Source organism: Fukomys damarensis, unplaced genomic scaffold (assembly GCF_012274545.1).
Source record: "Fukomys damarensis isolate Sample0158 unplaced genomic scaffold, DMR_v1.0_HiC HiC_scaffold_25, whole genome shotgun sequence".
Lineage (NCBI taxonomy): Eukaryota > Metazoa > Chordata > Mammalia > Rodentia > Bathyergidae > Fukomys > Fukomys damarensis.
The window spans coordinates 2,057,704-2,085,521 of NW_022900937.1; positions in this window are offsets into that span (position 1 = coordinate 2,057,704).

Here is a 27,818-nt window from a genome sequence, read left to right on the forward strand (position 1 = left end):
GGGGGGGCCTGGGGGCAGCTGGGGCGGCTGCAGGTGCAACTGCTCCAGGTCTGAGGTGAGCAATGTCTCCAGCGGGCTGGCCAGCACCGAGTGTGGGCACAGGAAGGCCGCAGGGGGCAGCTGAAGTGGCAGGGGGAGGTCCAGGTCTCCCAGGGCGTCCTTGTTGTCCAGGTTCAGACAGCTGGCTGGGGTGCTCACAGCAGGCTTCCCAGGACCTACAGAACCTCAGCTCCTCTAGGATTTGAGATCCCAGGACCCAGAGCAATGGCCTCGAGAGAGTTGCCTCATCTGTGTTCATCACCCTGGTGCCCCACACTACAACGTGGCTGTGACCGAGGAAGTGTGGCAGATGTCTGGGGAGGCCTGGCATGGCCATCCCCGGGAGCCGTCTGTCCCTCTGAAGGCCCCTGGGGCTGGCGCAGCCAGGAGACCCTGGACCCTTCCTGGCAGGGCGGCAGCCACAGTCCCCACTGCACTTACTCTGTCCAGCCCTCGCTGTGAATTCAACATGGACTGGCCCTCCTCCTTCCCCAAACTCGGAAGTATGGGCTCTGGTTTCTAGCCCCCCATCTCTATCTTTGTTGCCCTAGATTGGCCTGTTCTCTCTCTTCCCCTCAGCACTTGTCTGCCTTCCCCTTTCATGTTCATTTTCCTATATCCCTCAGCCATAGCAGGGTCAGCTACCCAGATGCTTTGGGAATGATTCTCCATGTGAGGGCCTCAAGCCAACCGATATCACCCCAATTTTGCTTGACCCCTTGTATAAACCCCTCTGTTTGCTATCCATATTTAGCTAGAACGCCTCCTGCTATTAGGCTTCTGAAATCTTAGCAAAAAATTGGCAGGATTCAGATCCACACTTTAACCTGATGCTTCATCCTCACAGTAGATGTGATTTGGGAATCTCCACCATTGCCGCCAACCAATTGACAAAAATACCACACAGGCCTTCGGAGAAACCTCCCTCGTGTTTCAAGATGTCCATGATGCCATTTTAAATTTACAAACCCAGATAAATCCTGTCTGGGAAAAAATTTCAATTAATACAGACTAAGATTCTAAGCATGCAAATTTCACCCATTTTTGTGCTAGCTACTCCTTATTGTCGTCAACATTGTAATGATTATAAAAACCTGTCAAATTGTATATGGAAAACCTGGGATCCCAATACAATCAACATTTACAAACCTTGACTCATGTTATTGTTCAATTAAATGATACACAGGCTCCTGATGTTGTTACTCTTAATAATATATGAAAGGTAATCTGATCTGGCATTCAAACTGGATGGAAAATCCTAAGTTCCTGGGCTAAAGAATTGATATTGTCATCTCCCTATATGTTGACCCTGCTTGAAATTATTTTATTGCCCTTTGTCTTAAAAATCAGACACCTAGCCCATAAAAGGTATAAAAACTCATAAAAATGTGGTTCTCTTGGCCGAGGTTCTGGAGTCAAAGACAAAAGGGGGAATTTTGGGAGAAGTTCAAGTCTGGCTGGGCAGTCCTGTCTCCTGAGCTGACTCAGAGACCTTGCTAAGACTGAGCTAACTCACCTAAATGCATAGATTCTGGATCCAACAGGCTACACTTCCCCCCTAGTGACTCCTTCATCTCACCCAAGAAAAATCACTCTGCTGTGTCTGGGCAATAAGATATTGCCAAACATTAAATGGTCCTCCCATTCTCCTTGCCCATGGTTCCCTATATAAGCCTGTGCATTTCCTGAATAAAGCAGAAACATTCCAGAAACCTCCCTGGAGTCTGCCTGGTGATTCTGCACCTTGCCCTCCCAGTCTGAGCTCCCAACCTTGTTCGTGGACAAAATCGACAAAACACCTTGGTGTGGATTCCCGAGTGTCCAGATAAAGAGAAGTGACTCAACCTTTCTTCCGTATCAATAGTCAGATAATGTTTACCATTTTTACTAGCAAGGCCAAAATGAAGCATAGAAAATCGAGTGTATCAGTCTGTTCATGATGCTTTAACAAAATAGCATCAGCTGGGTAAATAATAAACAACATAAATTTGTTTTTCGCAGTTTTCAAGTCTGGGGAACCCACAACTTGGACATTTTAGATCCTGATCTCTCACCAGTGGGGCCTTCTTACTGTGTCCTCGCATGGTGGAAAGGGTCAGTATTCTTCCCTGGCTTACTTTATAAGGGGCACTAATCTCCTTCATGGGGTCTCCTACCTCAGGATGCAATCTCTTGCTGTGGCTGTGTCTAGATGCCCCCAAGGCTTCCTGCGGTCATAGTGGGGCTTTTTCAGAGCTGGCTGGATCCAGAGTGTGTGAAGCTGGAATTGATTCATGGTGCAATGCTAGGCACAAGGGCACTGGGATTAAGGGTGTGAGTGCTGGATGAGATAAAAGGGGCAGAAAGACTCTATAAAAGTCCCTTGTTGCTTTTACTGCCTTCCACTATTGCCCCTCTGCCATGTTCCACCCTTACTTGGGACCAACCAACAACAAACTGAAGCCTCTACCCACTGTGAGTCACAATAAACCTCTCCTCCTTTAACTCTGGGTGTCCAGCATTTTGTCTCAGCAAGGAGAAAAGTAACCAAGATGACTCCCTACAAATCACTTCTCCTTGGGATTTAGAATCACAACAGTGAATTGGGTTGACACACAAAGATTTAGACTATACCACTGAAAGACTTGGAGTTTAAGGAAGCTCCAAGTAAGCTACAAGTTTGTAGCTTGATGAGAAATGAGGTAGCAAGTTGAAATTTAGAGAAAGGAGCTTAGAGACTTGAAGGAAGGAGGGAGGGAAGGAAGGGATGGAGGGAGAATGGAAAAGAATGGGAGAGAAGGGAGGGGAGAGGTGGTGGTGCAAGACTAATTCCAGCATTCTTGAGACTGGGGAGGGAGGAGGGCAAGTCCATTCTTTTCTGGGAAGATTAAGGCAATCTTTGCCTCAAAGTAAAGCATAAAATGCACGTGCTGGGAATGTAGCTCAGTACAAAAACCAATCCTGAGTTAAATCCCCAGTTCAACACATGCACGCACTTGTACACACACTCACACATACACACACAAGGGCAGAGATGCAGTCTTGGAAAAGAGAGAGAAGAGCAAAATGTAATGAGATACTGAGGCAGAGGGAGGCATGGATCAAGGCTGTTTACCATCTGAACCGCTAAAAGTAAAAATTCTCTGCAATATACTACATAGCCAAGGCATAGTGTTACTATTAAATACCAAGAAGAAAAATGTTTTTTAACTTTTTCCACTAGAATATACTACAAAAAGAAATTTTATGGAGCAGAGCAATAGAAACACTATTGTAATGGTTTGATTTAAAACTATGTCACTCATTGTTAATAATTTCACATTATTTTATCTGTCAAGGAATATATTTTAGACCATAGCCTCAAGGAATCTTTTTGCTTGGGCTGTCTATAGATCAGCACTTCATAAATAGAAGAAGACCTGTGTAACAGATTTAATCACTTCTATGTGAGCATTTCAGTACAATGGGTAATTTTTCACATCTCATCACCTTCCTTATCAGTCCCTTGGATAGGCACAAACAAAGCCAGACGCCTCATATCTGCACCCTTACCACCCACAGGTTGGACTGTGGGGCCCACTTTGAGTCAGCAAGTCCTGCGCAGGGCAGCAGTGATTCCAGACCCTGCTCTGTGCACCGCCCAACTCTGCTGAGAACTTCAGCTGCTCCCAGCCCAGGCCACTGCCTGCCAGGGTCCTCTCTCTGGCCACAAAGCCATAACCTGCAGCCCAATTTTCTCCTTTGCCTTATTTTCCACTTGTCTCAGTCAAGGCACAGTGACCTCCTTTCCATTCTCCCGACGGGCTAATCCTCGTCTGCCTTGGGGACTTCATAGCTGCTGTCACCCCTGTTGTCCCTCCATCCCTTGGGAGCTCCTTTCCTACGTCAGCTTCCCAAAGTCCTTTCCTGTCTGCCACATCTACAATTGCATCTTTCCCCTCATCCCTTCCAGTCTCCCTAACCAGCTTTGTGTTTCTCTTTAGTATTTTTGACAGCCTACCTTGTATTCTTTTTTTTTTTTCCCTGTCTCCTGCTGGAATTCAAAGGTGTTAGGTTCAATGTTGACTTTATGAGGAAATTTGATTCAGTTTTCATCCAGCGCAGTTTGTGACCAAAATCATAGGGAGAATTGAGTTTGTGGACTGAGATACCACTGTATTTGGTGCATTGTTACGATCCATGTGCCTAGAAAAGTACATGGCAGACACTTGGAACTTAATGAGAGAAGAGATTCACCTTCATCACTTCTCAAGCAAATGGACAGGCTGGAATCATCCGGGAGAATTTAAAGTATGGAAGCATTAAACATCAACAATGACTTAAATCTAGCCACGTCTCCTGGTTTTCCACTTACTCCTTACCAAACTGAGGTCTCAGTAGTGTCTTTCATGTCTCTTAATTCCTGACCCACATCAGGTACTTAATAACTACAGTCTTTGGCCCAATCTGCTAAAACCTCTAATCTTATAGGCTACATTTGTTTTTTTAATGCCATACATTGTATATCCAAATCATTCTCAAAATTTAATTTGTAGATTCTTCTTTGAAGAAAAAGTCTAGGCTGGGATATTTCTTAACATTAAAAAATAAAACAAAATAAAATTGAAAGGCACAAGAACTATAATTATGAGCACAAATCAAACACAAAGACTGTTGTTGTTCGGGTGACATGCCCAGGAGGTTCTCCTAAGAACTCTGTGAACGCAGAGCACAGGTGCTGCAGCTCACTCTCCACAAGAAGTGGGAGCGCTGTCCTTGGGCCTGGCTGCCTGTTGCCCGCCTCTCTCACTCCTGCTCTGTGGCCCCAGGGCCCATGCTGGCCCTGCCCACCTCAGGACCACCTGCTGAGGCTCAGCTGCTGCTCTCCATGACCCCTGCATGGCACAGTTAGAGAATTCCAGTCACGAGCTTGCCAAGGATGGTGAAGGAGAGGACTCCCAGTAAGTACACACTAAATACTCTTTAAAGAGTGTCCAGGCTGGGGTGGAGCCAGCATCCACACTGTGCCGGTGGAACAAGGCCCAGCAGAAAGTTCATGGGTTTTGGGATCAGACAGCCCTGGATTCCAATGCCAACTCCACATTTGTAAAAAATAGCTCCTGCTCAGGACCAGGACACACAAGGCACTAAAAAAAGTCATTTCACAGTCATTTTGATAAGGTCTAAATATTGTTTCCACATTTAGAAGCGAGTGAGTGGAAGTTTGTTTATGTTCCCCGAGCCACATGACTAATAACTGGAAAAGTGAGGGCTTGACTTCTAGTTTTTCAAACCCACACTCCAAACACCATTTTGTACTATAAAAGTTTGTAAACAGCAAATTAACTTTATTATCTCCCAAGTATTAGAATGAAAAACAGTATAAGTAACCAAAAACATAATAACTACTCAATAAATGTATTTCTCAGATGAAGAAGTAGAAACAGCAAATAAACACGAAAAAATGTTGAGCACCACTGGTCACTCGAGAGATGCAGATGAAAACAATGCTGAGATTCCGCCTCACTTCAGAAAGAATGGCTGCTATCAAGAAATCAATCAATAACAAATACTGGTGGGAATCCTGCTCCACTGCTGGTGGGAGTGCAGACTGGTGCAACCACTGTGGAAATTAGTGTGGAGATTACTCAGGAAACAGATTAGTGGTCCTGCTGGCTATCTTCCCAAAAGAATTAAAAGCATCACATCACAGCAATATATGCTCACCCATGTTTATAGCGGCCCAGTATGTAATAGCTAAATCTTGGAAACAGCCCAAATGTCCATCAACTGGTGACTGGATAAAGAAGATGTTTGTTGTTTTTTTTTAATAAAATAGAGTACTATTCAGCCATAAAGAATGATAAACTGGAGACATTCATAGCTAAATGGATGCACATTGAGGCTCTACTCTGAAGTGCAATGAATAGGACACACGTGTAAATAACGAATAGTTTCTCTGGTGTGGGAAACTGAACGTGTAAATGAGGACCAAAAGGTATAACAGATCATGTGAAATAGGAAGAAAATGTCCAAAGGGGAAGTGGGGAGGAGTAGAGGGGTGAAGGAGGGCAGGGGAAGGGGAAGAAAGAAGAGCCGAGATACGTCACGCACAGGTCCAAGTTCCCAGAGGCAAGTGTGACCCCGACGTGAGCCTAGAATGTGCTGGAAAACTGTAGAAATGCAGGGACCCTTGCAGGACACTTGATGACTATCCCAAGGAAGTTAATGGATCATTTTATTTCGTTAGGAAGGAATTTTTACATAGAAGTACATATGAGCATAATTAAACATAAAATAGCGCATCTACATCTGCTTAGAATAATCCAGCCTTGCAGTGTCAGGGAAGTCAGACCAGCCTGGTCACTACTGAGGCTGAGTGACAAGGACGCCAGGGCTTAACTCCACTTGTTCTGCTTTTGAGGCATTTGGGAATCATAAAAAGTATTTTTAACATACCCCTTAAAACATGTCCTAAAACACCTGTGTGTATACATAGAAAGGGAGGGTTTGCTTTTCTAAGAGTCTGTATAAAGTGGAAACAAGTCATACAAATCACTGTTTCTTAGCCATGAAACTGCTTTTCATACCACGTTTTCTAAAACCAAAAGTTGTCTCAGGGTGAGAAGAGGGTGGACCTGGGACACTCCAGAAAGCAAAGCCCACACCACTCAGCAGCCCTGCCTCACCGCCTGCCACGCCCATCAGAGCGCTGTTGGGCCTGCTAGTGGGCTGGGGCGGTGCTTTCCGCTTTGCACACAGCATTGAAACTCGATCCACAGCAATAAACAAAAAATTGAACTCTTTTAGCCAATGATATACTTTAAAGGCATAAAATGTAGGGAATATTTTTTCCCTTTGAAGATACTGACCTGGAAAAACAATCTAGAAAATGTGAGGCATTACCAAGAAAAGAAAAAGATGAACTCACAAATTTCCTACCTTATTATAAAAACTTGAAAACACAATATAGGTTACAAATTGGTGAGATTTAAGTAACAGTAGAGAATTAAAATTGGCGTAAACCCTTACCTGATGAATTCACTAGGAAAAGGACCTGTGTCTTCCATTCCAGTACACAAATACAGGACATAATTGAGCGATGGCATATAAATATCCATCTTCAATAATGGAAAAAAAGACTATAAAGTCATACACAGTGAAGGGAAAACAAGGGGGAAATTTTAGACCCACCATTCCCCCACAATGCTGTGCGCTGGGCCATGTTGAGCAGGCTTTGTTACATTGGTGAGCGGGGAATACCTCACCAGAAAGTGGTGTAGCTGCTCAGGTTTTCAGTACTTAAACGTCTAGCTTACTCAAGCAGCCATTTGTTGCTTTCTGAGAAATAACCAACCCTGACCAAGAAAAAGAAAATTTACTTGCACACAGTCAAGTAAATACCCAGAGCTCTTTGGCTGCATCACCCAGGAATCACCGTCTCAATCCCGGGGGGAAGACAGTGTGGGTCCCCTCTGCTCGCGTCCATGTTCTTGGTGTATCATGGCCAGAGAGTGCAGTTTTCATTCTCTTCAACCAATCTCCTTAGCAGACAGGAAACGTGAGCCTTAAAAGCAATTCAGACTCAACAGAATTCTTATTGTCAAGTTTCAATTAAAAGTAATGCCATGCAAAAAAAAAAATGTATAGTCTTGAGTGGTATACCATTTACTCTGTCCCCACAACCACAGAAAGAAAGAAAGAAAGAAAGAAAGAAAGAAAGAAAGAAAGAAAGAAAGAAAGAAAGAAAGAAAGAAAGAAAAGAAAAGAAAAGAAAAGAAAAGAAAAGAAAAGAAAAGAAAAGAAAAGAAAAGAAAAGAAAAAAAGAAAGAAAGAAAAGAAAGAAAGAAAGAAAAGTAAGAAAGAAGGAAGGGGAGAAAAGTATAGCAGAAAGAGTTCTTAACTTTTAGGCAGAAGTTCTGATTTTCTTTTAATCTGGTTTTGTACAGAATAGGTCTTTTAAACATTTCCTCATCTAAAAAATAATGCTAGTTCAGAGTTAAGAGTATAAAGATTAAATCACAAGTGCAATAAAGGCCTCCATGAAATAACATCTATAGTTATTCTTCAGGTACAAAAATATTTACCTTCAGAGTGTAAGTTAACAAGCTAAGTGAGGACTAGAGCTCTGAGGCCTGCTATCTCTAAGTGTGGAACGTCTTCTGGGCGAAACTATCCCATGTAGCAAAGTTTGCAGCATTCATTCAGGAACACTTATTTTAAGTACCAGGCAGTCCTAGAGATTTGTCTCTGCATTTCTAACCAATAAGGCTATTTTCACTGAAGGGTGTCCACACATGAGGAGTGTTACCTCTTCTCAGTAAGGACAGAGAAGTCACCGCTGTGTGACTTAACAGTCGTAGTTTGTAAGGATGACACTCAAAGGAAAGCTTATTTTCTAACACTGATTTGGGTTGTTTTTTTTTTTTTTTGGTAATAATTTTCCCCAAATAAAGCAAGTCTGTGTTTTCATCTCCATCCTATTCTTTTTCTGATTATCATAACTTAATTTCAGAAAAAACAATTGAGACTAGAAATTAAAAAGTAAAGAGAAAAAATAATGATAGTGTTGCGTGAGATACAATACAAAAAGTAAAATAACTCAGAAAAATAGCTTATAACAAGCTTAGCATATAATATGCTCCAATAAGTGATTTTTAACATGCCTAATCTTGATTATTTTGCAAAAATCCTTAGAATTTAAAAAAAATTATTCTATCAATTTTCAATATTTAATGCAAAAAATAAAAATTTAAAATATATATATATATATTACACAAAATTTCCTTTAAGCAAGAACTTTAAGGCTATTAACTTTTTTTCATTTGAATGACTTTTATTTTCTAATTCCTACAGCATACTTAACATTTCATTAGGTCAGTTTCTTTGAAAACATAACTTATTAAGCACTGGTATAAAAGAAGATGAGTTTTCACACAGACGCTTTAGCTGTGCAATGGCCCATCTCTACAAGGAATTTAAATCATTTTTCTATTTGTATGACAGAATACGAAAATGAATCCCGATAGTCTAGGTAAAACTTGCAGAGCAGGGAATTATTGATATCTTCATTAAATATGCCCCTCCTCTAAAAAAGATGCTGACAGAAATGTGTTTGGCAAACGTGATATTGTTCTTGGCGATCACGATGCTTCAGAAGCATGACTTCTCTGAGGAAACACTAGGTCTTGTAACAGAAATATCTTTAAATCTTTTAGATAGCCAGTCCACAGGGAAAGGTTTAAGAAAGGATCAAAGCTTGTCCTTTCAGCTTGAATTATTCCATTACAGCTGAATGTGACATAATTACAAAAGATGTTGGATGTGGAATCTCATCAGGATTATCTGACTCTCATCTTTGTTGAAAAAGTCTCCCCAGCTGTTGCTCCTCTCGCCCGAATGTGACAGGAGTACACAGTACAAAAGTATCCGTAAGTGACCACTGCTTGGGGCGAGCTTAGCTTCCTTGGGCCATTTGGTGACTTTCCACAAATATCAATAGTATGAGAAAACAGAAAATAGGGTTCCAATGCCGTTCCATTTTCATCTGTAAAGCAGCTTAGAAAACATTTTTTGTAAAGGAGCAGTAGCCGGGGGCTTATCTCTTGGCACATTTGCCTTCAGTTCAGCCAGACTCATTTAGCCATAAACATTTCCATCAGAAATGATCATTTGTGCTCCTATGCGAGCCTGCACTGTTCTTATTTGTTTATACAATCTCATCTTAATTTAGCACTCAACTGTCTTGATGCCTGATAATGACTTTACTGGTAGAAATTCTTGTTAAGAGGAATGACTCCGAAAAAGCATCTCTGACCCTGAAAATGAAATAAGCTGAATAAATATTTAATTTCCTACTATGTTTAACAAGTTCTGGCCATCGGTAAATCACATTTGAAATTTTAAAAGGTGTGGTTTTTGCAAGCATTTGCCCAAGTTTCTTTTATTAAATATCACTATGGAAGTTCAGTTGTAAAATAGAACATCAAACATAAAATGTTGAATAATTACTCATTCCAAAGGATTTGGGAAAAGAAAAAAAATACTTTTCTTTCCTTCCTTGTCGTGGATTACATTTTCTTCATACATTATTAATGAAGTTAAACTACTAGTAACATGCCAAATGTGCTGCATAGGAGATTTGTGCCTAATCCAGCACAAAACAGGCCCCGTCACATAATGATAGAAAAAAGAACAATGTCAACAGTCTCACACTGGGACTAGATTAAGCAGACCGTACTTACTGATTTCTTACACAGGGATTACCTCACTTTTAGTGCTCTGAGAAGGAAGGCCACACTTCTCCTATATTAACACAGAATTGCACCTGAGGAAAAAAAGTACAGAAAAAGGCTTCATGCCTTCCACGGTCCCACAGCCAAGGAGACTGGGTTTATTAAATACCACAGACTTAAGCCATTGTTTGGGTAATGGGTGACATAAAAATGTCTAATCGTGAAATACAAGTATTAATACCTTAGAGATCAAATATAATATTGCTTCTCATTGAACCCTGATTAGCTCATGCTTAAAATAACTTGTGTTTACTGTTTATCCTTCTATTCGCTAGGTTGGGAAAGCTCCACAGCTTAGGTCACGGCTGGATTCTGTACAGGCGATATTAATGTTGAAAGAGTTGAAGGATTTTCCCCTTTTGATCCCGAGAGGCTAGGGCTCGCCGGCCTCACATAGCAAACCCCACTGACTTCAGGAGAGTTTAGCAGTGGCATAAGTGTCTCCGAAGCCAGCTCTCATCCCCCTTATTAATCTGCTCTTCACGGATACTGTAGTTCTCAAGACTTCACTTACCCTGCAGGTCTATCATCTGTATCCAGATCGCACACTTTGAAATTTAGCGATGTAGAAACTAGATATCTTTGTTTATTTATTTGTAGTTCAGAATATGTCTATTTCTATGACCTCAAAAACTACAGTGACTGGCATTCAGTCCAAAGAGCGGTGCTCATATATCAACAATGACAAAATCTGCCACTGCTTCTGTATTAAATCATTTTCCAAGTGGATCATTTTAAAGAAAAACTCGATCCTTAAAAAGTATTTCAAGAAACTTTACCTTAAGAGGAATTTTATCTTAGGATATCCTTGCATTTGGCTCCTAAATTATGTGTTAATTTAGCAGGCCTCTTATTCCAGCTGTTTACAATAGTGGCTCATGAGCCAGCCTTTCAGTTAATGAATGAAACATTTATTTATTCAGGACTTTTTGATTACATAATACAAAACAATTGTTCATCATGTTGTTCATATACAAACATGAAACGACACTGGCAATACCAGGAAAAAAAATGGTAAAAGAAGCTTGAAAAATAAAGTTTAAAAAAGATGTGGGTGAGGTCATACTGACGATTTAACTCTACCATCCTCCCACTAAATACCCAGAATGGAAATAACAAGCTTTTTTCCTTTAAGGAAATCTTAGAACATTTTTCCAAGTCTTTTCTCCAAGATTTTTCCCCACTAATATGACTGAAAGATTCCCTGGCATTGTCCTCCTTTGGCATTTCATCGATTTACCAAAGCCTGTGGATGGGCGCTGTGGTTTGGAAAAGCACCAAGGCCCATGTGCTGATGGGAACGGTGGACCTCTAGGAGGTGAACGGGTGTTCTGTCACGGGGCTGCCCGTGAACCGGATGTGGGCCCAGCTGTGCTTCCAGCTGCCGTGTGGGCAGCTCGCTCTCAGACACGATCCGCAGCCTTGCCACAGCCCAGGAGGTGACGGGGCAGCCAGGGAGGACTGCACCTCCCACACTGTGAGCTGAAATGAAGCTCTCCTTCTGAGTGGCTTATTTTAGATATTTGTTACAGCAACAGAATGCTAACACGGCAAGTACCCATTCCAAAAGAAAAAGGTGCATAAATCCTTTTTGAAAAGCAAGCTACCACGTACCATGGAATCCTTCATTATAAAAGAATATAGGTAGGAATCTCTCTTCAGAATGATGTTAACCTGCCCTTTGGATGAGACAATTTTAAAATATAGTCACAATTTATCTCATTTATATCTGATAACACAATTGAGGGAAGACCATTGATCGTGTCTACCACTGAGGATTCTGTGTGTCTCTCTGTAACATGCAGCAAGGAAGTAGGAAAACAGGTTGTTTAAATACGTGCTTTGTGACTATAACACCAATAGCTGTTTCCATCCATCTACATCAAGGTAACCATTCTGCTAGTGCTTACCATAAATTGCCACATTTGATTCCAAGAAAATTTAATAAAAAGTTTTTAACCACTGTCATAAAACTTTGATATATATTTGCATCTTCTTTCACTAATATTTGATTGTTCCAAGCTGTATGGTGAAGATGGCTGCTGGTATTTAAGATGACCTTAGATAGTAGCAAATTAACAGTTTCATTTTAATTATTTAATATTTCTTTTTCAAGTCTCATGTATAGGAAGAGATTATATTTTCCATATATAGATATGTTAAAGATCGCATTTTAAGGGTGTCAATTGAATTTTCAAAAGCGGTATTATCTTAAAAATATTAATTAGTATCACAAATATTAATTACTATCAGAACCGTGGCAAAAATGTAAAGATGGAATGGGAATGACAGGTTTAGAAATCACGGATTTGCTGATGTCTCTTTGTGACCAGGGAGAATGAAATGAGGAGCAGAGGACAATGCTAGCTTCAGAAATGTGCAGTCTATGATAGTTGTCATGCGTCATACAACAGTAATTAATAGTGCTACTAGAAAATAAGAAAGGTCTAAGTCAGTAATCTAAATTTCAACCCTAAAAAGCTGGAGAAGCACATATTAAGTTCAACATAAATAAAAGGAAAGAAACAATAAAAATTAGAGCAGAAATCAATGAAATTGCAAACAAGAAAATAATAGGCAAAATCAATAAAAACAAAAAGCTAGTTCTTTGAAACAACAACTACAATTGACAAATCTCTAGCTGGGTTAATTTAAAGAAGAGACAGAAAGCACAAGTTACTAATGTGAGAAATGAAAGCAAGGATATCACCAGAGACCCCATGAACATAAAGTATAATAAGGGAAATGCATGAACGACTGTAAGAAAACAAATGTGATAATTTAGATGAAACTGACAAATTCTCTAAAAGAAAAAATTTTTGAAAACTCACACAGAGGAAATAGATAAATGAGCAGACCCTAGTCTTCCTCAGGCAATGCCTGACAATCTCAAAGCGGAAAGCTCCAGGTCCGTAGGGTTTCACTAGTGAATTCTACAAACCCCTGAGGAAAATTTGATAACCATTTTCTATACTCTCTTCCTGAACATAGAAGAGAAGGAACGCTGCCGAACGCATTCTGTGAGTGCTTCCTGAATTCATCCAGCATTGAATATAAAAACTAGAAAAGCAGAATACAGGAAAGCTGAGCTACAGACCAGAGTTTCTCTTTTTTAAAAAAAAATGTAAAAGCTTCAAAAAATGCTAAAAATTGAATCCAGTAATGTATAAAAATAATTATATACCACAACCCAGTGAGACAGACTGGAAAAAGGAAATTAATAGTGCCCATTGATCTGATTCTCTTCTCCCATCTGCATGTTCAAGGGTTGATGTTTTTCTACCCCTCTAAAGGTAACTTGCACTGGCCAGTGAAATATGGGGGTATGGGAGTCTCAATCCTAGGCAGGAGCACAGAGGAGCTCATGGGCAACTCCTCCCGATTTGTCCTCCTGCTGGGCAACTGCGGAGACCAAGGAGTCACAGTCACTCCAGAAAGTAGAACAGCACCCAGGAACACAGTAGAGGAATTAACATTATGGGAGTTCTTTTGGTCGCCACAGCATCATGTACCCACAGTGGGGTGAGGTGCGTGTGTGCATGCTCACAGCAGAGCAGTTCCAGGTACCCTGAAGACACGTGAAATAATGGGAGACAAAGGGGAAATTTCTTCGGGGGAAGGAGTAGGAAACCATTCTTGAGATGCAACTTTTATGAGGAATGAGTCAACTTTGAAAGGCAGAGAATGGACAGGGATGGTCAAGTGGAAGAAATCATGGGAATAAATTCCCAGAGGGTAAAAATAAGCATTGCAGGTGGGAATGGTATATAAGAAGGCAGGAATGGGAGTCTAGTGTGAAGCTGACACCAGGGGTACGGCTGCAGCTTGGTTGTACAGGGCCATACATCCAACACCAGAATCCTGAGCTTGAGTGTGGGCCACAGGGATCTCCCATGTGCAGTGTGTGCCGGCCCCTTCCCGCATGAGAACGGTGATAGGAGAGCTCTGGGGCTGGCCGGCGTGACTCACCAACCTCCAGAAGGTGGAGAACAAGCTCTTGCTGTTGAAGTCTCCAGCACGTGGCATTTCCCGTACTGCCCAGAACTGACAGGACAGACAGCCTGCTCCCGGGCTGGACTGCAGGCGCACCCCCAGGAACACCGTGCACCTCCACCGTGTTCCTCACCGCCAGACAAGGGACTTCGGGGTTGGGATTCATTAGAGAAAGACTTCAATAAAAAAAAAAAATGTCTGTGCACACAACGAGGGTGACAAAATGCCTTTAAGGAAGAAAAGAAGGAAAATGAGAGAGGGAAGAGAGGGACTTAGAGAGAGAGAGGTTCGTGTCTGCCATCAGCTTTCTCTATAAAATTGCCCTTTGATTTTCCTGCCTTCATGCTCTCTCATGGCCAGGAAGATGCCCTCCACAGCTTCCCCAGCCTAGGCCCTGTTCCCAAGAGAAGACTGGCTCCACAGCCCCAGTAGTCTGTCACTTTGGCAGTGGTCACTCTAACCTTCTCATTTAGCATGGTCTTTTTGTTCAAATAAAAAGCCCATGCCAAACAATAGCAGGAGGACCTTGTTACTGCACTTTGAAAAGGTCAGCCTGTTATTTATTTCCATTCTCTGATGATATTAGGGTCATGTTTACCACTTAAAGATGTCTCCACAGGGCAGGCTTCCCTTCCTTCGCAGCTGGCCTTTGGTCCACTGCACAGTCGCTGTACCAAGCCCTGAAGGGCCGATCTATTATGTGAGAGATGCAAGTAACATTGTTTTAGCACTGCCTCTCGATGGCCTCTGTACTCCTGGTGAACAGTGCCTTCTGCCTTTCTGTACCCACCAGGGCCGTGATGTGTCAGCCCTGCTACCTGACCATTTCCCCTGCCCCAAGTACCAGGTGGGAGGCGAAGTCAAAGTTGCAAGATAAACATTTGGCTTCATCACGTGCTCTCTGGCGAGTCTTGCAATTCTCCCTTTAGTCCTCCACATAGAATGTTGCACCATACATGAACCCTGCTTCCCTTTAAAGAGAGTGTTGGATCTGACAGCCCTCACCGCCGGCATCATTGTGCTAATGAGGTCAGAGTCTATCTTGGATTCAATTCCCATGCAGTCCAATTAACTTTGATCTGTGTTCTATTACCAAAGGTACCGAAGGAACTACTTTGCCCAAGCAGTGAAAAGGTGTAGTTCATCAAAAGAAAGATCAGTTAATAATAAGCAGGTTACAGGACATCCATCACTCTATGAAAAATCAACGTGCATATTTTATAAGGAGGTTAATGTGTGGAGTAAGATGAAGGGGCATCATTGTACGTGAAACTGAGTTCATCTCCATGTCTGTACACATGTTCATTCGTAAGGATTGAAGACAGACTCACAGTCTCCATGAGCAAAGGAGAAATGCTTAAAAAGATGGGCCAGTCCTTTCCACAAATGGGAATCGATAAAGGCAAAACTCAAAGGGCAAATGTTCGCAAAATGCAGACCTAGAGATGCAACTCGTTAACTGCATCTCTTTACTCTTCGTGTATGTATCTTACTTCTATTACCAAGGCAAAATTTTAATTCCAGATTGACTAATGCTTCTCATAACATCTTTCATGTCTTCAACTGGTGTAAGCTCAGGAAATACAAATTCCTTTTTTAATCTTAGCTTAAGTAAAGCATAATCAAACAAGGTAAATTTGGTGTCAGACTATGTTGGCCAGGTGTGGATGAGTTTTAAAATGATATGAAAAATTTTTCTCTTTCTAAAAGTGGTGCTTACTGATGATTTATAATTAACTTTACAAGTTATCCAAATATGTGTTTCATTTTATTAGCTTTGCATTTGCTTTGTTGTAAATAGAAGGATGCAAGCTAAAACATCAAATCCATAGTTTCCCAGGTCTTGTTAAGGGAAATTAAAAGTAGACATACAAATTAATATAAATAATACTAAAATATTACAACATCTTCAAAATGGGCGTATGAGTGACAAAAGTTTGGAAAATGGATATAGGTCCACAAGCCAAGACAAAAAATACAATCTGTAATTTTGGAAAATATGTATTTAAATGTTGCCCTACTGTTTTAAAAAGCAAGGGGTCACCAAAGGAACATCTACTATACGCTTGTTCTTTGGGAGGAAGGTATGTAAAGCAACTTCTAGCAGCTCTTTATCCCCTGTACATCATCAAATAAATTTACCTCAGAATGGTTATAAAATTCAAAGGAATCAATGGCTTAAGGAGAAAGAACTTCAACTTTAGTTTAAAGAACCGGTTCTTAAGAACCGTTGTCAGCATTAAATCTACTGCCCTACAACTCAAATGTGATGGCCTCCAGCCCATGCAGAGGCATAAGTAAGAAGCTCAGCCTGGGAGACTCCATTTCACTGATCCCCAAGGGTCTGGACCAGAGAAATGCACCCATGTGTCTGCCACAAAACTAGCTTAATGAGGGCTGCAAAGCCAAGCATGGCTTAACCACCTACCCATACAAGGGAGATGCGGGGTAAGAAGCCGGCGTGCTGGCTCAGTGGGGAGCAGCAAGTGAGGGATGGCAGCCCCAGAGCAGTTCCACGGGGTGGCAGGAACCTGGCTGCCCGCCTTGAAGATGTGACATCATGCTTGTATTCCAATCAGTGCAAGGACGTCACGGAAACATTTGAAATGGGAAGGAAAAGATCTTGTATCCAAGATCCAGGTATTCTGGACACAAGGTAGAAAATTATTAAGCAGGGGAAGCAAGACAGGCTGAAGAGGGGTTGGGTGGAGGCTGCTGAATTACTCAGCCTTAAGAGATGGTAGCCTAGGCTGGAGGTGGAGCAGTGAAAGTAGAGAAGATGGCGGCATTTGAGGAAAAGGGAAACGACGGCCAATTTCTAGACTTCCAGGGGGCTTTACCGACCTGATGAAGAGCTGGGAGAGACATGAGTTCTGTGAACGGGATGAAAAGAGTTCAATCTGGAATGTATTAGGCTTACTCGATTCAACGAGTTGTACAGATAGAGATGTTGGGAAAGTAGGTGTTGGGCATCAGAAAATTCTAGAACCAAAGGACTCATCAGAATGGGTGCAGCACAGAAAGCCAGGAGACCGAGTGTGAGGACCTGGGAGAGCAGACAACAAAGGAAGGAGGGCCAGGACAAGATCCTAAGGAAAACAGCAAAAACAGGCAGGAAGAGGAGGAAGAGCCAGTGGAGCCAGATCGGGAGGTGCGAAAGAGCCTAGTGTGGCTTCACAGGAGCCGGAAATTGGTTTTGTCAAAGAGGAAATGGTCATGGATGCTAGTGCTGCCGGCAGGAGAAGGACGCTGAAGAGGAGCTGCCGTTGGCCTTCAGCCAGAGCAGGTGCAACGCTCAGAACCACAGAGGCAAAGCCAGCGGCGAAGGCCGAGGAATGAAGGGCAGAAGAGGCAGGGGGCAGCGAGAGCGCGGGGACCTCGCTTTAAAAGTTTCTTTATGCAGCAGCACAGGGAGGGAAGAGTGGAGCCCAAGGTCCCTTGTTTGGGTGCGAGGATGAAGGGGCTGGAGAACTGGGGGAGTCGGTGGCCCCCACTCTTGCCAGCACATTGGTGTCCAGTTTCTGGGTTCAGTCCACACTTGGAAGCTCTGGTTTGTCCGCGTGCAGGGTCCTTCCGGGGTGTAGCAGGAGGCCCTGGTGGGCATCTCCCAGGTCCCCGCGAAGCTGGAGCCTCTTTAGATGCCCTGTGGTCAGTTGGGAGGGACAGTTTATTGGACAAATATGTTAATACTGAAAAAGTTTACCTATAAGAAGAAGCTTTTCTCCCCCAAATATAGTATCACCCCACCATGTTTTAGGTGAGAAGCAACTCAAAAGGGTACGACCTTGATATGAATGTGTTGTTTTAGTTAAGTGTGCAGTGCTGGCTGCCAGGGCTGTCATAACCATACATGCTGGTAGCTTCAGAGATTCATCTTCTCGGCCTGGTAGCCGCGGTCCAGCACCGACGCGTGGGCCTTGCCGAGGGCCGTGGAGGAGAGACTCTCCTCGCTTCTCTTGCCTGCTCCTGGTGGTTTCCCAGCCATCTGTGGCGTCCTTTGGGTTGCAGACACACGCCCCCAGGCTTTGTGCTCCCCTGGTGTGCTCCCTGAAAGTGTCCTGCTCTTCCCAAAGGCCCCTCTGATGTGGTTCCCAGCCGTACTGGGGGAGGGCTCATCTCGATAGCTACAGCTTCAGCCTTTTCGGGAGAGCACAAGTCAATTCACAGGAGGCACTAAATTTTTTTCATTCTTCCTTTTATTAGAAAAAGGGAGCAAATCACTCTATGAAAAATACCTTCAGATGCTTGGACTTTGCTCATATTTTGAACTCAGTTCTCAGGCAGGCAAAATTGTGTGTGATCAAAACTGCAGGATCCATATACCACAGGAAGCAAAACCTCACAGCTACTACCACTAAGCATTATCATCTCGTGAATAGTAATTTACAACCATGGCTTTTTAAACATATGAACAGTTTTGAATGTGAAGTAATTTCCAGGTATAATATATAATATAAACAGCTCTGCAGAATAAAGGCATTTATAGACTTTCATAAAGTTAAAGTTTGAATATCCATTTTTTTCAATTTTAGGATTTCTCAGAGAATATATTATAAATACCCACTGCATAGTAAAGAAGAGATGAAATTTTGAACCTGCCTTTAATGTGTTACACATTAACACAGCAAGACCTGAAAACAATTCAAATAATAATGCAGTATTTGAGCCAACTAATCAGATCATACTAAACACATTAACCTTTCATGTAAAACTTATAGCTGCAGACACACAAAGTGAACTGCATTTTAATTTTCTTTCTTGCAATAAGAATAGATTAAATTCTAATCAATTTAAACTGATCAATAAAAGAAAATTGCAGGAGAGTCGAGATCTCTGATCACCAATAAATATAGTCGCTCAATTTGCACATTTCAGTGCAGCTGTCTGAATGTCCAGTGGGTACAGAAAACGAGTTCATACACAACACAGCACGACTTCGCCACCGGCTGATAAACTTGAGTCACGTGTAGAAAAATGGGTGCATCTTGAGACCATAAATATGACACAAGCTGAAATATCGTGGTTTCTCTTTTGTGAGAAACAAAAATTAGAAATAAAGAGCAACAGAAAAGATAGATAATAGGAAGTAGGAAAGATCTTTCTCACATGGAAAGGGGACGAGAAGAGGGAGCAAAGGACAAAGGGGAAGGAAAAAGGACATAAAAGAATCAAGATGGATTATGTGCCTCCTCCATGTAAGGAGTGTAAGAATTGTGCAAACATCCACTAATAAAAACTTTTAATGCACCTGGTTGTTTTTAAAGGAAGAAAAATGTACACTTTTTTCTGAAAGATGTACTTGGAAACAGAAAGAACATGAGAATGACCAAAATAACCTGTGAAGACAAAGCACGCCTTTCCGGCTTGCTCCACCAGTCCTCCCACGCCAAAGGTAGCTGCGGCTTTGCTCACAAAGAGTTGCTACTGAGGCTCTGACGTCAGCAAACAGGAAATTGTACAGAATTGCCCTTTTCATCAGGTCTTCTTTTATTTAATGTTGTTCACTTTATTTGATACCAGCTATTTACTTTTAAATAATTGAAGGAAAATATCTATAAAATCTTTGTGCCCTAAAAAAGAACAGCGCCGTCTCAGAATGGAAACAGAAACACTGCAGGAGAATCAGTTCTCCAAACTTATAATGCACCAGGATTTGGGGACTGAATCGTTTGTCTTTGTAGTGTCAGGGACGGGACCCCAAGTTCCCACAAGTTCTAGACAGATCTAGGCAGCTGACACTTGATTTACCAAAGTGTGAGCATGTCCAGCTTCTGACACCCAATATGATCTTAACTTATCTTGCTGTTCCTCCTGCAGAAACACAGAATGGCAAAAAGTTTACTTATGAGTAATTCACAAGAAAAAACATAATGGATTATAATCAGTAACCTGATTAATGTCACTCAATAAGTCTCCCCCCAAAAAAAAACAAAGAATTCTTGAGCAGCAAGAACAGAAGCGGGAGTGAAGAGTGAAGAAATGTGGTCTGCAAGAAATCGTCCTAATTCTGATCATGTTGCTGCTCAATTCTGGATAGCTACATCAAGTAGTTACCATTTAGAGCTGCTAAGGAAATGCCCGGGGAAACGAGCAACTGGAAACCGATACCTCAGGAGAGAACTGCGTGGCTTGTTATGTGTTTATCATCAGACTTGCAAAACAGAAAGAGAGGGCTGGGGAATTAGCTCAGTGTTTCTGCCACCTGCCTCGTAAGAGCAAGGTCCTGAGTTTGATCCCTGGTACCAAAAAAATAAATGAATAAAAACAAGCAAAATAGAAAAAGAGAACACAGTTTCATTCTGGAAGAATTTATAGAACTGAAATGCTGATGCAAATCAACCTACTTTTTGCATTTCCTCAGAAATGGATTGGTTTCTTCAGAAACACCTAGTCAGAATTCACAGAAAGCCAGCAGCTGTAGCTCATGTCTTCGGAAGAAAGAATTAAAAAGATGACAGATTAGAAAGAGAACATCAGGACATTGTGTGTGCATACACGCCTGTGCCCATGTGCCCACGAAAACACGCAAACAAACAGAGGGGAAGCAGAGCTAACTTCTACAGGCTCAGATAGCTCCCACAGTCCAGGGCGCTGGAATCCTGCTGACCCTTTCAAGGCTATGAACGCTAAGAATGTTCAGTGGAGCCCTATGTGTGTTGCAGAGTGTGGTGGATGTAGACCAGGGATGTGAAGTCTGTTGATTTCACAGCCTATGCCCTTCTGGCTACACAACACATCCCACTTACCGAGCAGGGGCAGAACATGCTAAGTGCCCCTAGGAAGATTGGAAAGGCCAAGTCCAAATAAAATAGAAAGACAGCATTGCCAAGTAACACAAGTGTGAACAGGGCCAGGAGCATCAAGACTAGGGTGGGGTGATGAGAAATACACCGAACAGCACAGGGCACATGGGCACAGGCTAAGCCAGAGGCACCCAAGCCTTTGAGGATCTCATGGGGCACCTTAAGACTGCCTAAGAAATGGGTGCAAACAGCAAACCGAAGTACAGATGACAGCACTACCTGGATCCTTCTTCATCAGAGGACCATAAATCGGAACTCAAAGCCAGCAATGGAGCTCTTGGTCCTAAGACTACATGAATTTCCCAAGAGTTACCGACCATGAAAAGCAGGGTGTTGGTTTCCTAGGATATTCTTAAAGAAGAGGCAGAAGAATTTAAAGAAAGCACTTCACAGCCCATATGAGGTAAATGGTACCTCTCCATCCCAGGGTACCTGCCAGCTTCGCAGCTGCACACTGATTTTGAGACAGAACACATCCATTGCCTTTCTCCACGCTGCTTGGAGAGCAGCCTACTGTAGGCTCTTTGCAGGGAGGCCTGGAGGAATCACCGATCTCCTTCCTGGCAGAAGGAGCATTCAAAAATGATATATCCAAAAGAGCGGGAAAGGAAGCAAAGAAAGGAGAGAGCAATAAAGACAAAACAGATGGCCCAGCTGAGTGCAGAGAGCGAGAAACACGGAAAGAAAGTCACCATTGAATGGCACGGCTGTGGGGGGTTAGACACTTCCCACTCCCTTTGACCCTCAGGTTCTTTAGTTTGACAGAAAATTTTCTTTGTCTCTTTTTCAGTTTGCATCGAAGTAACAAAAATTCTATTTGCATAAATCTATTAAATCTTCATACCAACACAATTTTATTATTTTTTCCTTCTTCTAAAATATAATACAGGGGAGAGCGGAAAGGGGCAGGATGTACCCTGTACAGGTCCAGATTCTCCATCACTAGTGTTATTATTGTGTATGCCTAAAATGCACAAATAAATGTTGTGCTAGAAAAAAAGAAAGCTAAGCATAACTACAACTTCATAAACAAATAAAACATAATATGATTACTGTTGGATGATTTTTCTCAGATATTCTGTATTTTACATTTTAAATTATCTAAAGGAAATACTGCTTTCAGCTTAAATTCTGAATGGATTTTTGGAAGCTAATAAATTCACAGAGGTTGAGGAATATCAGATCAATAGCCACTCTTGGTATCTATCTATCTTCATAATTCGTTTGGAGTAAAAATGTATCCTATGGACAAAATGCTGTGAAATGGAAGTCACTTTGGATAAAGAAAGGAGAAACCAATTTTCATAGGTTTCAAGTGATATTAAAATTGGTCTTTGTAGTGCATTTGGAATAAAGTGATCTCTTTTTGGCCAAGGCGTGACTTTTCTGGAACATCAGTAAAATAGACACACGAAAGATTCACGTATAAGTCCGACTCAAGGGTAGATATTGAAAAAAAAAAAGTCTACTATGGCTAAACCACCCACTTCTTACCAAAATCTACCACTTAGACCTTTCAGGATAACTGATACAGTGCTTCAGTTTTCCAAACACAAGTGAAATTAGAAGGTTTGAGTTCAAGTCTAGATGCAACTTCCCAGTCCTGACAGAGCATAGGGGCCACGTGGCTTTCAGTCCATGACTGGAGAAATGATATTAACTCAAGGATATCCCTTGCCTTCCCACAAAAAGAGTAGTGGCATGCCAAAGCCCAAAGGCCACCATTCTGCTGACCCGGCTATTTTAGTCAAGCAATGGAGACGTCTTCAGCATTGATAAACCCAACAGTGAGAGTGGATTTAGTGCAATAAAGAAGAAAAGCAAATCCAGGCTCTCCAGCCTTTCATGCCTTGCTCCTGGAAGGAAATTTCAATTTTTAAGTGAAGAAAATGATGAAGTAAATTCAATGGAAGAAAACCAAATTAAAAGCACATTTTGCCTCACAAACACTTTAATATGAATAATATTATGCGCTGATATTTTGGAGGGAACTCAAAATGAAAAATAAGAACAGATTAAATATTCAAACTTGCCTTAAGATGTTACCCTAAGGAATAAATAATGGCAGAAAAAAGCAGGTGACTGGAGATGTACAAGGAGACACACTGACAAGAGATGCTGAATCAGTAATCTGCATTGCCTTCTGTAATACCAGGCCGTGCTGACCTAAAAAATATAGCATTAAATATTTTTCAGACATTTTATTCCTGACCTATAAATCTATTAGCCGAATATGTATTACTGGTTAAAAAAGAAATGAAAAACTGCAAATTTAATTAAAATGACTTTACTATTTCAATTGAATAACCATTATAAATTTTAAAACTGCCATCCAACTTCCTTGTATGGGATTTACTCCGTGGACATTTCAAATTACAAAAGTGTATTAACCTTTGTTCAGCCAGGAATTACCCATGCAATGGAAAGACCACCCCGGCCAGCGCTGGGAACCAACGCTCTCCGCTCTCATTTGCATGCGTTTGATGAGGGCGCAGTCAGCTGCTGTCCTGATTTCCTACTCTGATGACTCCTCTGGCAGCCTGGGGACCGCGTAACCCGTCCACTCGTGTGCTGTATTGATCAACCCCCGGCCGAATTATTAGATACTCTTTTAAAAGATATGACCTTCTTATAGGGAAAAAACTTTAACAAAATTCAAGTAATGCTCTAGAAGCAAGATATACTTATTACTAGAAATACCTGTACTTCCAGGATGGGACAAGAATCCAGGAAACTGATTTGCTCTCTACACTAGGTTTTAAAAAAGGAAAACCCAGGCTCCCAGGTTAATCTTTGGTGTCTTTGTGGGGACTCTGGTGAGCCCGGCCAGTGCCACTCAGAGTCTCCTTGCTCTTCTGGCAGATAAGGAAGAAGAAGGCAGAATGGTGGTGAAACGGTGCTGCTCCCTCACAGAATCCTAGCAGTGCAGCCAGCTTCCCTCCCATGGAGTTGTTCCTAAAACACCACTGCTCACTTCCAAAACTAGCCGTTAGAAAAAATTTGCCTCTGCTGTAGAAAAGTACAATCTTTAGAATGCTTGCATTTTGCAATTCTCTAACAGAATTCTCTCTATATATATTTTTAAAAAAACTCCTTTTACCCCTTCGCCTTGTAATATGTCTAGGATGGACATTGTTCCTTTCTTAAAGAGTCAAGAAACCAAATACCAGAGAAGTAAGTTCTATAATCAGTGTCACATAGCTGTTAAGAGATGAGGCTTAAATCGAAAACATGGCTTTAATTTTAGTGTTCTTTCTACTACATCAGAAGACTTCCGTGAATTTTGAAACCATTTCTTATCTCCCCAATAACTCTATAGCTGCGGTCATGCCTATTGATACCACATCAAGGGCCAGATTCTCCAGTAACAAACACTGACCTCCATGGTTAATGAAGAGATTCCAGAGGTTTTATGATCTCTCCTCCATTAATAAGATGTCAATCAAGGTCCTACATTTTTCAAATTGTTGAAATTAGTCCTGGAGATTAGCCTTCACTTAGCACACAGCTGTCTCAGTTATGTAATATAGGTGTGCAAATGTGAAAATATCACACAATGAACACTCAACTTTGGAAAATGAAATATAAAATTGCAGAGGTGGAGACCTCCTCAGATGCACCTAGTAGAACCATCCCTAGAGAAAATAATCTTGTGACGTTAGGAGGTTTCCTGGATGTCACACAGCCAGGGTGACTGGGACAGGGATTGGAACTCAGACCTTCGGGGACAAAGACTGGTCCTCCTTGAACTGCAGCTTGCTATTTCTGAGCGTAAATTTAGAGAAGTGAATGGAGGCCAGGTTATCCATGTTAAGAGGCTTCTTCAGGTATGTCTTCTCCCAATAAAAAGCCTTATTATAACAATTACTGTGCGAATCATTAACTTTTACAAAAATTAATGGTGTGTACACTTGCTCAAAGGCCAGTAAGACCCCTTTGATAACACCCCATGAGGGATGGTGCCATCACTAGCCATCCACAGTCACCTCTGCATCGAACCCACTAAGTCCACAGCGAGATCCTCCTGAGAAAAGAACAAAATGCTCACACCTGCCAGCTCATCCTCTGGTCCACATTAGCCGACCACATCACTGGGGGCTCTGAGGTTAAGGGACTGTCGCCATTTTACTTAGTGTCTGTAGCTGCCTGGATGTGTGCGAGCACAGGTGAGTGTCCTCCCCACTTCCTCTGCGTGTGTGCCCTCTTACCATGTGACCGTGGGACAGCTCGGGAGAGCACCGCAGGGGTGACAGGAGGGATGTGACGACGGCCGGCACCTATGTCCTGAGCTTTCATGCCACGCTGCACCCCTCTGCTGTCCTTGGCACTGATAAGGGATAGAGGGCGCTGATGAAGATGATGGTGAAGATAGACAGAGACACACAGATCGACAGACAGTCTCTTAGAGCCGTTCTGGTTTACAGCAGAAACATGCCGAAGGCGCAGGCCCCAGGCAGGCCTTCTTCCCTCACCTCTGCAGGCTTCGCATGACAGCCGTATATTGGCCGCTGCTCCGCGCAGGGCACCCACGGGGCAGCTCAATGCACATGCCTTCTGGGTGTCTTTTTCCACGTCTCTTTTTATTTTTCAGCCTCCATATCAGCTCTTCATATTGACGATAAATTTGGGATACACTGCACTCAAACAATACGATAAGTGAAAGTGTCTAAAAGGATCGGGCACAGGTGACTTTTTCTCCAGTGAAGACTGAAAAGCAACTGAGAGAAACTAAAACAATTGCTGTTGGTTTCCCTATAAGCATTTAAATGGCACTGCAATTGATATTCTGGGGTGTTGTTTAGGGGTGGGTGTTTGGGGGCTTGTTTACTAATAACTGCAATATTTCATTTCTGATATATATATCTTGTTGTCCATGGAGTGGACGTCCCACCTCTGTTCTGCAGACCCCACGACAGCATAGTGTCCGACCCTAGGAGCCTGGGAGACACAAGGCACTTCTCGGATTCCTACACCCGCTGTCAGAGCTGCTTAGGGTGCCATGGTGGGGCCTCCTCCCAACAGCCCATGCTCTTGGCCTTGCCTGAGCGAGGCATACAGGGGGCAGAATGTGGTCGGGACCCAGATTCACTTTCACTGAACACAGCTTAAAAAAGGAATTCCATACTGGACTTATTTACTCAAACTTCCCAGTCTAAGTTCACTAAAATGTCATTTTAGTTTAAAAAAAATTCGAACTGCTTTACTCTGGAATTTGTAGTGATTAGACATCTGCTGATCACTGGGATCCATGGCTGTACTTTCTTCATATGTCTACCATTATCATTAAGAAACGGTGCTCGATAAGTTATGCAAGATGTGTAAGAGACAAAGAAAAGCAGATATAACCCTGCTCGCATGGAGCCTGAACTGCAGCGGGGATATAATCATAGACAGGGTTTACGAAGTACAACACAAAATAAGTGGCTGGAGGCAGGAGGATGGCCCTGCTTTTATTGCTTTCTTAGAAATCACTTTGGCTTCTTAAAAAGCAGAGTGGGAGGGGGTAAAAATGAAAATGAGCATCCCGCAGCACAGATCCAGACAAGAAATTAGAAAGATCTGTTCCAAGGTGATCTAAAGAAAGGTGAGTTGATGAACTTGTGATACATTTTAGAAATTAAAGAGATAAAACCTTGGGAAGACTCAATATGAATAAAAAGGAAACTGAAAAGAACGACGCGGAGGATCCCAGCCAGGACGCTGCTGGGTGCTAGGAGACAGCGCTGTTCACTGAACAGGGAGAACTGAGCAGCCACGTACTGGGCAAATTGGGCAGGGTTCATTCAGGATGGGATAGTGCAAGAGTTTTTGTGAAACCCAAAAGTGAAGATGCGGACTGAGTCCTTAAATATACTGACGGTAACTCGGGAAGCGGATCCAGCGTTGGAGGCGGAATTCAGAAAGTCCTGATGGCAGTGAAGACATTGGAAGAGATCCGAGAGCGGGCAGAATACTCAAAGGAAAAGAGAACAGAGGCTGAGATGAAAGCCCGCTGCTTGAAAAGATGCATTCGCTGAGAAAAATAAAGCTGCAGCTGGGACAATACCCGGGACAGTGCAGGTCTGATATGCATGGGCCCTGCGTTTGAGCCCCAAGTACTGCAAAGAAAGAAGAAAACAGACCTGCAAGAGAATGAAAAACAGCTGTTGGAGCATCCAGAAAGGCTACCAAATTTCCAAAGTGAGGACCTCAAAGAGAGAGGATAATTATTGAGGTGTGGAAGACTAATGGGGATTATTAGGGAGTAAGGATTAGAACTCAGGAACTATGTAGCCACTGTTTAGTTTAAGATCGTGTGATTACCCCACACAGAGGTCAAGAAGACAGCTTGACCAGTTCAATTTACAGTTCAGAGAAGAAGTCCGGGGTAGAAATACAGGGTGGGAAATTACAGTGTATGTGATATTCAAAGTGATAAAGTTGGATGAGATCACCTCAGGGGAAATATCAAAATGGAATGAATTCTGCTGCCTGCCTCACAAGCACAAGGTCCCAAGTTTGATCCCTGGTACCAAAAGAAAAAAAATGGAAAGTATGGACCAAGCCCTGAAGATCACCAACATTTAGAGTGTGAGTCAAGAGGAAGAGGTAGCAAAAGAGAATAAGAGATAAGAGGCTAGGGATTTAGCTCAGTAGCACTACGCCTACCTTGCAAGCACAAGGTCCTGAGTTCGATCCCCAGTACAAGGGGGGGAGGGAGAGGGAGAGAGGGAGAGGGAGAGGGAGAGAG